The sequence below is a fragment of the Trichechus manatus genome, unplaced genomic scaffold, assembly GCF_000243295.1.
Source record: "Trichechus manatus latirostris isolate Lorelei unplaced genomic scaffold, TriManLat1.0 scaffold00289, whole genome shotgun sequence".
In the NCBI taxonomy this organism is placed as follows: domain Eukaryota; kingdom Metazoa; phylum Chordata; class Mammalia; order Sirenia; family Trichechidae; genus Trichechus; species Trichechus manatus.
The window spans coordinates 59,071-71,172 of NW_004444225.1; positions in this window are offsets into that span (position 1 = coordinate 59,071).

A 12,102-nucleotide genomic window follows, 5' to 3' on the forward strand; every position below is an offset into this window, starting at 1 on the left:
AGTTTATATTTTAACAGTTCATTCATTACATACAACATCAGTTTGGTGTGATGGATCACTTTTGTGTGACCTCTTGCCATCATCTTGTAACTCCCACTCAAGTGATTGGGTGGGACTGTACAGATAAGGTAATTATGGCCCACCAAAGGGATTCTTCCATCGTCTCTTTCCACAGATGTAGTCGATTTGGTTCCTGTGTATCCCATCCGGCGAGGTCACCTGTACCGTCACCATTTATGTCCTTGAAGAAAGGTGTTTGCAATGAATAAGTCATTGGTCTTGCAAAATTCTATCATGCGATCTCCAGCATCGTATCTATCACCCAGGCCATATTTTCCAACTACTAATCCTTCTTTGTTTCCAACTTCTGCATTCCAATCACCAGTGTCAGCGCATGTGATTGCAGGTTCGATCAATCTCACACTGCAGAAGTTGGTAAAAAATCTTCAATTTCTTCATCTTTGGCCTTAGTGGTTGGTGCATAAACTTGAATAATGGCTGTACTAACTGGTCTTTCTTGTAGAAGTATGGATATTATCCTAATCACTGACAGTGTTGTACTTCAGGATAGATCTTAAAATGTTCTTTTTGACGATAAATGTAACGCCACTCCTCTTTAAGTTGTCATTCCCGGCATAGTAGGCCATATGATTGTCTGTTTCAAAATGGCCAATACCATTCCATTTCAGCTCACTAATGCCTAGGATGTTGATGATTATGCATTCCAATTTATTTTTTGACAATTTCCAATTTATTTTTTGATGATTTCCACTTTTCCTAGATTCATGATTTGTACATTCCACTTTCCGATTATTAATGGACATTTGCAGCTGTTTCTTCTCATTTTGAGTTGTACCACATCAGCAAATGAAGGTTCCCAAAGCTTGACTCCATCCATGTCATTAAGGTTGACTCCACTTTGAGGAGGCAGCTCTTCCCTAGTCATATTTTGAGTGCCTTCCAATGTGAGGGGCTCATCTTCTGGCACTATATCAGACAGTGTTCCACTGCTGTTTATAAGGCTTCCACTGACTAATTCTTTTCAGAAGTAGACAGCCAGGTCCTTCTTCCTAATTTTCTTAGTCCGGAAGCTCAGCTGAAACCTGTCCACCGTGGTTGACCCTGCTGGTACTTGAATGCCAATGGCATAGCTTCCAACATCAAAGCAACACGCAAGCTCCCACAGTATGAAAATGGACAGATGATGGAAAAGCTCAATATCATCAGTTAGAACAAGGCCAGGGGCCAAGTGCAGAACAAACTATCAGTTGCTCATATTCAAGTTCAAGTTGAAGAAAATTAGAACAAGTCCACGAGAGCCGAAGTATGACCATAAGTATATCCCACCTGAATTTAGAGACCATCTCAAGAATAGATTTGATGCATTGAACACTAATGATGGAAGACCAGATGAGTTGTGGAATGACATCAAGGACATCATACATGAAGAAAGCAAGAGGTCATTAAAAAGACAGGAAAGAAATAAAAGACCAAAATGGATGTCAGAAGAGACTCTGAAACTTGCTCTTGAGTGCCGAGTAGCTAAAACAAAAGGAATAAATGATGATGTAAAGCGCTGAACAGAGGATTTCAAAGGGCAGCTCGAGAAGACAAAGTAAAGCGTTATAATGACATGCGCAAAGACCTGGAGATAGAAGACCAAAAGGGAAAAACACGCTTGGCATTTGTCAAGCTGAAAGAACTGAAGAAAAAAGTCAAGCCTTGAGTTGCAATAGTGAAGGATTCTATAGGCAAAATACTGAGCAATGCAGGAAGCATAAAAAAAAGATGGAAGGAATACACAGAGTCACTGTTCTAAAAAGAATTGGTCGACATTCTGTCATTTCAGGAGGTAGCATATGATCAAGAACTAATGGTACTGAAGGAAGAAATCCAAGCTGCACTGAAGACATTGGTGAAAAACAAAGCCCCAGGAATTGACAGAATACCAATTGAGATGTTTCACCAAAGGATGCAGTACTGGAAGTACCCATTCATCTATGCCAAGGAATTGCAAAGACAGCTACCTGGCCACCTGATGGCAAGAGATACATATTTATGCCTGTTTCAAAGAAAGGTGATCCAACTGAATTCAGAAATTATAAAAAAATATCATTAATATCACACACAAGTAAAATTTTGCTGAAGATCATTAAAAAACGGTTGCAGCAGTACATCAACAGGGAAAGACCAGAAATTCAAGCTGAATTCAGAAGAGGACGCAGAACGAGGGATATCACTGCTGATGTCAGATGGATCCTGGCTGAAAGCAGAGAATACAAGAAAGATGTTTACCTGTGTTTTGCTGACTATACAAAGGCATTTGACTGTATGCATCATAACAAATTATGGATAGCGTGATGTATGGGAATTCCAGAATACTTAATTGTGCTCATGAGGAACCTGTGCATAGATCAAGAGGCAGTCTTTCAAACAGAACAAGGGAATGTTTTGTGGTTTAAAATCAGGAAAGGTGTGTGTCAGGGTTGTATGCTTTCACCATACTTATTCAGTCTGTATGCTGAGCAAATAATCTGAGAAGCTGGACTATATAAAGAAGAATGTGGCATCAGGATTGGAGGAAGACTCATTAACAACCTGCAGTATGCAGGTGGCACAACCTTGCTTGCTGAAAGTGAACAGGACTTGAAGCACTTGCTGATGAAGATCAAAGACTACAGCCTTCAGTATGGATTACCCCTCAACATAAAGAAAACAAAAATCCTCACAACAGGACCAATAAGCAACATCATGATAAATGGAGAAAAGATTGAAGTTGTCAAGGATTTCATTTAACTTGGGTCCACAATCAATGCCCATGGAAGCAGCAGTCAAGAAATCAAACGATGCCTTGCATTGGGCAAATCTGTTGCAAAAGACCTCTTTAAAGTGTTAAAAAGCAAAAATGTCACTTTAAAGACTAAAGTGCGCCTGATAGAAGCCATGGTGTTTTCAGCCACCTCATATGCATGCAAAAGCTGGACAATGAATAAGGAAGGCAATTGACGCGTTTGAATTACGGTGTTGGCAAAGAATATTGAGTGTACTGTGGTGTGCCAAAAGAATGAAAAAGTCTGTCTTGGAAGAAGTCCAGCCAGAATGCTCCTTAGAAGCACGATGGTGAGACTTCTTCTCACATACTTTGGACATATTATCAGGAGGGACCATTCCCTGGAGGAGGACATCATACCTTATAAAGTAGAAGGTAAGCAAAAAAGAGGAAGATCCTGGATGAGATGGATTGACACAGTGGCTGTAACAATGAGCTAAAGCGTAACAGTGATCATGAGGATGGCACAGGACCAGGCAGTGTTTCTTTCTATTGTACATAGGGTCGCTATGAGTTGGAACTGACTCGACTGCAGCTAACAACAACAAGAACAAGGGGATTAGTCAGTTTTGCCATCCCGTTGGGCTTAAAATGAGCCATCCCAGAGGTGGGTTAGAGAGGATCTTACTACTACCACAGAAGAATAGCCAAGAGTGGAGTGGTCTTTCGGGCCCATGATCCCTGAGCTGAGAAGCTCCTAGAACCAGGAGACCGAAAGAGAGAGAGCTGTAACACTGAAGACAGCGAGAAGTGGTGGCAAAGAAGCAGTGGCAGAGAAGCGGTGGCAAGAGACCAGCAGGAGAAAGCACAGTGGGCTTTCCGGCCCAGGGAGTGAGAAAACTGAGTTCCTTTGCCGAGGCTTACTTGTAGAATAGGGTGCCTTTGGACACTTATTGGCAGAGCTAAAAGAGCTTTTTAACACTTGCCCAAGCAGGGCATAGTTCAAGGGGCTAAAAGAGCTTTGTAACACTTGCTTGAGCAGGGCAGAGGCCAAGGGACCAGAGAGAGGTATGCCTGTGCATGGCTGGGAAGAGACTGTCCTGGTGGAAGAACTGTATCCTGAGTGTTCCTGAACCTGAATTGTAACCTGTTACTTCCCTAATAAACACTGTATTTGTGAGTACTGTCTGTTAGTTCTGTGTGGCTATTGCAATGACTTATCAAACTCAGCAGAGAAGTAGAGAGTGCCGTAGGAGGGATGTTTAATGTCAGAATTGGTAAAGATGGTGGAGAGAGGAGGCATGTCTGACCTCCACCTCATAGGAATCAGCCTTGAGCTGTTGATCTTGATTCTCTTTCCACCTTGTGAAGTTAGAGGAGGTCAGATGATGCCCCGGCCACACCATTTTTGCAGTCAGTTTCCCTGTATAGACTTTGCGTATGTGCATGTGTATGTATTTGTGTTGTTATATGTGTGAGATTAATTTTGATGGATTGGTATTGAGGATTGCTGTTGTATGTAACTATTCATAAGACCTAAAAATAATCTTCCCAGACCAAATAATGTGGGAAGTACTTTTGCTACATAGCAATATTTTTCAGCATGCTTGTCCAGATAAACAACTAATCCATCAAAAGTAATCTCTCTCTCTCTCTCTCTCACACACACCCACACACACACACACACACCCACACCCCCACACGAAGTCTGCATAGGGAACCTGATTGTAAAAATGGCATGGCGGTGGAGTGATTCATGGAGCCCTGGTGTCAATAGTGGTTAGGAGCTCTCCTGCCAACCAAAAGGTCAGCAGTTCAAATCCACAGCCGCCCCTTGGAAACCCTATGGGGCGGTTCTACTCTGTCCTGTAGGGTCTCTGTATGAGTCAGAATTGATTCAACAGCAATGGGTTTGAACCTATTCGTGGTTATAGTTTTTGGTGTATAGCCTCTTGGAACTCTTTACTTAAAATGCAGTAAATCATGTCTGAATACCAAATTGCAAATGATCTGAGATTCTGTCCTCTCTTCTCTCTTCCTCTTCTCCCTTCCCACCCCCTTTTATTTATTTCATATGAACTTTTTAGGACCTTTTCTTTGTCAGTGACATTTTAACATTTTACAATGTTATTTCTTGCTGTGCATCATTTTTTTCGTTCATCATGCTGGATGTTGAGTCTGTCCCTAAATTTGGAGATGCACGTTTTTCAGTTCTAGTAAACATTCACTTCTGAGCTGCAACAGTGGGCTCAAACATACCTAATATTATGAGGATGGTGCAGGACCAGACTTTTTGTTGTTGTACATGGGGTTGCTGTGAATTGGGGCTGACTTGAAAGCACCTGACAACCAACAACAACAACATGGAATGTTATGTATTATTCCTTTAACAATTTATTTAACTTTGTTTTCTAGAATCTTCCTGTCTGAAACTCACATTAGTTGGATTTTGGACTCCCAAGATGAATTCCCATTGTCTTTGGCCTTTTCTCTCCTATTGTACTGCTCTATCTTTAACTTATTCTTTATGGGTGATTTCCTTGAATCTCTGTTGTATTTATATGTGTATGTGTGTATGTGTATATATGTATATACATAAATATATATACAACTTTAAAAATTAGATACAAATTATATATAAAATATAGATAAATACACATATTTTTGTATATAATTTATATCTAATTTTCAAGTTTTAAAGAGTATTTGCTGCTATTATATAGAAGTACAGTTTATATTAATTTCAATTTAGAGAAAAAGATAAATGTTGATACCTTCTGCAGTAGAATTTGCAACTGTATATAATTCCCATCATAATTGCCTTCACCTTTATGAACCAGTATTATGATCTTACGTTACAATGTAATATACAGTATATGATTTTTATATGATATCTATGTATGTGATATGTGTGTATGTGGGTTGCATTTGAACAAAATAAATACATTTATATAATCCCCGGGCAATTTAGAAATTCAGTTGACGTCATTAATAGAAATGACCGATGATAGTCACACCTTCATATTTCTAAATCACTTTTAGAGCATAATTTGAAACATAATCTTTCATTTGGATATCATATCCTAAAGAAATGTTTTATTCAATATGTAATGTCAATATTAACTAAATAACATGTACCTTTTTTGGAAAAAGAAAAATAATGAATGTCTCACCAATTTTCAGAGGCTTTGAAAACATATCAAACTAAAAAATTGAATGGCTTTGCTAATTTTTCTCAGCGTGTATGCTTCTTATTGCAGTTATCTTTTCAAGGTAATGATTCGGTATTTATTTTACTCTTTTAAATTATTCTTGAGGTGTTTATTGTTTGATAAGGTTTTAGTTACATGCTGGCTTATAATAGCTGAAGCACGATACCTAATAGTAATTACGACTCAGCTATTTACCATTTTTGCCGTCTCCAAAAACTTATGTCAGTCTTTCTGTAGACACTAAGTGATTTTTTTAAAAAACTATTTTAGTTTTTCTGAAAAGTTAATATGTAGGCTAAAGTTTTAGTTAGTGCCTACTTAATTATTTGGAGTTGGTCAGTAGTGCAGAAAGTGACTGTGACCTTCAAAAAATGTTGTCTTTCTGTAATGCAGTTGCCATAATAGGAAGTTTGAGTGAGCAACACATGGGTTCCCACAGTCAGTGCAGGTCCGCAGAAATCTGGTTAATAAAAGGCAGAGCAATACAGATGTGGTAAGGGTCATTTACTCACATTTTCTTAGCTCCTTTTATTAACCTGTAGAAATAAAATATTACAAAACTAAAATTTCAGAAATAAAACTTCTACAATTACATGGAATTGAATGAATAAAAGACTTACGCTCCCTTTGGAAGTCTGTTACAAACAGACCAGAAAATATGTAATGGTTCAAACAGAAGAAAAGTGTATTTCTTGCTGTTACATGATCAGTGGACAGCTCTTCTTCAACATCTTTAGCACATGGCTGCCAAACATCTTGTATCAGGGCAGCTGAATGGAAAAGACCAAAATGGATCTTGTGTTGGAGGTTTTGATGAGCTAGCCTGGAAGAGTTGCACTTCACTTCAGTTCACATGCTGTTGGCTAGAATTTAATCACATGACAACGCTAAGTGGTAAAGAAGGATGCAGAGTGAGAAGTGGAAAATAACTGTGCTCAGGAAGAAGGGGAACTGGTTTGGGTGAAGATGTAGCATTCTGTACCACAAAAGCTTATGTCTTAAAAGTCTTTAACATACTGGTAGGTTAAACGTTGCTTCTCTGAAAAAGTAGGTGTTTATTTCAAGAACAGATTTTCTTTTCTCTAATAGAACATTTCAAAACATAGTTTAAGGTAATACAAAACCAGGTTGGCACAAAGCCCACAGTCTTTCCATCTCTCCCTTCACTGATAATTTATTTTTACACTTAACATAACTTTTTCTCCAATGTTTTTTGAAAACTCCTCATGTTCTGTGCTTTAGCATCAATGATATTATTCTAGCAGGTTTATGATATATGTCCGTGTTTGGCTTGTTCTTCCATCCCCCATTGTCTTGGCTATTTTTTTAAAATTCGAGTGCATTAGGCAGCTCCCTCTCTATATTCATAAACATAAATCATGATTATTTCTTTAGATATCTCTATTTTCCTTCTCATTTATGAAAAGGAAAAATGTAAATCGAGTTGTCGATTTTGCTTTATACAAAGTGTTTCCTTCTATGTTTTTAACTACTCTTAGATTATGCAAGGACTTCCTTAACGGTTCTGCCAATTCTACCTTACAAAGAATGTCATGCCCTGTATTAGTTTTCTCTTGCTGCATAACAAATCACCACCTACTTAGCACCTTAAAGCAAGACACATTTATTTTCTCACACTTTGTATAAGTTAGAAGTATAAGTAGAGTTTAACTGGGTTTTTTATTTCAGAGTCTCACCAGGCTGCAATCTAGGTGTCAACTACCATCTTATCCGAGGCCCAGTTGCAGCTGTAAGACTCTGATTCCTGTTTTCTTGCTGGCTGTTGGCCGAAGTGCTCTCAGCAACTAGAGGCCACCTGTAATTTTTTACCACACAACCTTGTCCATTTGCCTTTGCACAGCATGGTAGTTTACTTCTTCACAGGCGACAATGAAGACAGCCTCTCTAGTGCATGCTAGCAAGATGGATATATATCATATATCTCGTAACATAGTCACAGGAGTGACATCTCATCACTTCTGCAATATTCTATTGCTGAAAAGCAAGTCAAAGGTTCTGCCCATACTCTAAGGTAGGGGACTCAATGAGATAAGGTATATGCTATCTTTATTATTCTCTCCCACTGAGGAAATCATCCATTTTGAAAACAAAAGGTAAGAGTTGACTTTATTTAAAAAGTTCAGTAGATACATATCGAAGGCCTGCTATGTGCCAGACACCGTGGTAGGGCATTGAGAGTAAACAAAGAAAATGAGTAAAATCATGGATCATGTGACATTGAAGAGTCTTTATTCTACCGAAGAAAATTTGATATTTACATAAAAATATAAATTCAGCAGTAAGCACAAGTTACCATGCATGCATTGATTAAAAAATCTTAGCTAAATTCTGAAGGAAGAGTGTAGTAGGCTGAATAATGGCCCCCAAATATATCAAACCCCAGTCTTTGGAATCTCTAAATGTTACCTTATATCAAAAAAGGGTCATTGCAGATGTAATTAAGTTAAGGACTTTGAGACTGTGAGATTATCCTGTGTTGTCTGGATGGGCCAGAAATACAATCACAAGTGTCCTTGTAAGAGGAAGGCAGAGGGAGATGTGACAGACAAAAGAAGAGGAGAAGGCAGTGTGACTGTGGAGGCAAAGATTAGAGTAATGCAGCCACAAGCCAAGGAATGCCAGCAGCCACTAGAAGCTGGAAGAGGGGAGGAACAGATTCTCCCCCAGAGTCTCAGAGAAAGCATGCTCTACCGACTCCTTGAATTCAGCCTCGTGAAACTAATTTGGGACTTCTGGCCTCCAGAACGTTAAAAGAATAAATGTGTGCTGTACTAAGTCACCAAGTTTGTGGTAATTTGTTTTCAGTAGTCATAGGAAACTAATACAGAACTATAGACAGAGCAGCATGAGCAAAGTCATGCAGGCAGGAAGCAGCAGCAGGATGGATACTAAACACCGATAATATCTCTGCATTACTTAAGAGAAAGGAATGAAGTGGAAACTGGTGGGATTTGGGGCCTTGGTGGCACAATGGTTAAGAGCTAGGCTGCTAATCAAAAGGTCAGCACTTTGAATCCACCAGCCGCTCCTTGCAAACCCTATGGGGAAGTTCTACTCTGTCTTACAGGGTTGCTATGAGTCAGAATCAATTCTATGGCAACGGGTATGGTTTTGGTTTTTTTAATAAGATGGAGAAATCATGAATAGCCTTATATAGCATGCTAGAGATATTATCCCATAGAAGACAAGGAGTCATGGAGAATTTTTATGTAGGAAGATAGTGATTAGATTGATGATTAAATGTTCCGCTCTGGAAAGTAATAGGGAACATAGTCTGCAGGTAGAGCAAGAAAGGAGAGAAGTTGAAGCAGGGGCACCTGGTGGAAGGTTATCTTGATATTCTTGGCAAGGGTCTGAATTAGAGTGGCAATGGGATAAAGAGAAAATGATTTTGAGAAATATTTAGCCAATAATAGTCAATGAATCAGCAATCTTTTGTGATTGATTTTTCAGGGAGGCAGTATGAGAGAGGGAGAATAAGCATAGTACGAATACCAAGTTTTGACATAAATAATTAGGTGGATCATGGTGCCACTAACTGAGGTTTCGTGTTTGTTCTGATTTCAGTATGAGAAACAGTTTGAAGGAATAAATGTATTCAGTTTTAGATATGTCATGTTTAAGATATCCTTGAGGCACTTAAATGAATAGATCCGTAGAGTTGGTTGTACAAGTCTAAAGCTAATGAGAGAAGAGGCAGAGCCAAAGGAACATGCAGTTTATCTTACGGATAAACCTTCACTTCAAATTTGCTTTCATGACTTAAGTTGCAAATTGATATAAGAAACACTTTCTAAAAATATATGCACTTTGAGTGATCTCTGGAGAAGAGAGAAAGCTGTTTACAAAGAAATTTCCCTCATTTTTTTCTTAGATGTTTCCTTAAGCCATAGTGCCTTAAATATTTTGGAACTTTTTACAAACATTTTAATAAAACATTTTCTGCTTACTTTAACAATTTCGTAAATAAACACTGTAGATCATATTATACCCAGTTTGTAGGCATGCATTCTGGGGCTTAGAGGGGAATTTTAAGTGTTTAGCCCAAATAAATGACCTTAGTAAGTAGAAACTAGAATTTGAGCTAAAATTTGTTTGATGTGAAATCTCAGTGTTCTTTCTACTCTACCATGCTATATCTTGGCTTTGTGATATCTCTCCACAAAGCTAAATGATTCTTCTCTTAGCATTTGTTCAAACTTTTTATCAGCTTGTAGTGCTGTGTAACAGAACTGAAATAGCATATACAGGCTATTCCATTTATCATTTATTGATTGTTGGATGACTGTCTTTCAGTGCACACCATAAACTTGGTATTAATTCCTGAGTTTTCATTCTAATAGGTTGTGAGGTGTATATAGTGAAGTTATTACTATAACTTATACTATTGGGAAATCCTTCATCGCTGATAGAATTCAGGAATTTATTTATCTAAGCAAAGACTTGTTCTCTGTCACTCTAATAATTAAATTCTTCCCAAAAGAACTCCAGCTGAGAACAGATACATTCCCATGAGAATCCGGAGCAGAACTTCATTTTGCAAATCTGCGTAATCTTGTGGTCCTTATGCTTAGACTTGTTTTCTTTATTAATGATAGCAAGATTTAGCTATGTTCTTCTATACAGGTTGCAAAGAAACAGTATTTTGTTATAGGAATTTTGAAATATATTTTAAAAACATACAGTTGATTGAAGAGCAATGTTGCCAGTCCTTTTCCTTAAGAATGATAGGTTTTCCACATTACCAGTGCATTGGTTGGTTTTCTGCCCTGTATGGACACATTTTTAAAAACCATTTCTGTGACTAGCCTGATTATAAGAACTTGGATTCATTCCACTATTCCCTGTCCCCCAGATTGGAAACTGCAATACTGACTGTTGGGAAATGAGATTTGAGCAATGATTCTCCTCTGGACTTTTATGCCTAGGCAGTCCAGCTGCCCCTTAGGGACCTGTCTCTCTGGCTGGATTACACACACCCATCCCCCCTCCAAATCAAGCATATCCATCAGTCTGGCATGCTGTGTTCCTTAGTGACCACTGACACCAAGTGAACTGTAACTTTTCTTTTACTGCACTCAAGTCTTGCCGTGTCAGAACAGAAGTAACATATAGAAAAAAGGATGTTAAAAGATGTTTGATAACCATGGATGGTAATAATTCTGGGAATGATGAGCGGTAATGAAGATGAATGAGCAATTCTGAGACAATTGTGAAAATTTGTTTGCAGAAACAGAGTGGGTTAAGAATAATAAAAGGATTTTAGTTCTAGAATACTGGGACACTAACTGCCTTGTTAAGAGGAATGGGGAAACTAAGAAGGATTATTTTGATTGCAAGATATATTTGAAGTTAAGGTGATGGCAAGATATTAAAATGGGCAATAAAATAAGTCAGTCGTACAGTGAGAAATATTCAATTATTTGATTAATTTAAATGAGAAAACTACTGAGACAATTATATTTTATCAATAGTCATTGACTGGAAGGCATTACGGGAGACAGTTATCACAGAAAATGTTTCATCTCATGCATAAATAAACTACTTTGTACATAATCTGTGTAGCAAATTTCAGATTTTGTGTCTTTTAAATAGATTACTTACAATTACACAGCGTTAACATATTCATAGAAGTAGGGATTCAATTAGTAAAGACCATGAAGGAAATAAATATATGCACTTTCTGTATCTATTTCTGTGGCCTATATATTGCTCAAAGCATCTTCCCTCCATAGTAACAAGAAAGAATGTCAGGTGATAATTATTAAGGATTACATAGGCCCTGTGCGTTTTAACTCTGGCTCTTAGGGAAAGGGAAAGAAATTATGACCACTTGAACCAAGCTCCTCCCGCCTCCCTCCCCACACTACCACAGAGCTATTATGAAGAACCTTGATGAATTTCCTTATGTTAGGGAGCAATTAGAATATTATGTTGAAGAAATTTTGTATATAATGAAATGTCCCTTGTTTTGAAACTCAGTCTATTTAATCAGCTACATTCCTATGGGCAAAATTCTTTAAGTTCATCTGTAAGACGGTAATGATAATGATTTCTGCCTCACAATGTGGTTGTAAGGATTAAATAAGATAACATATG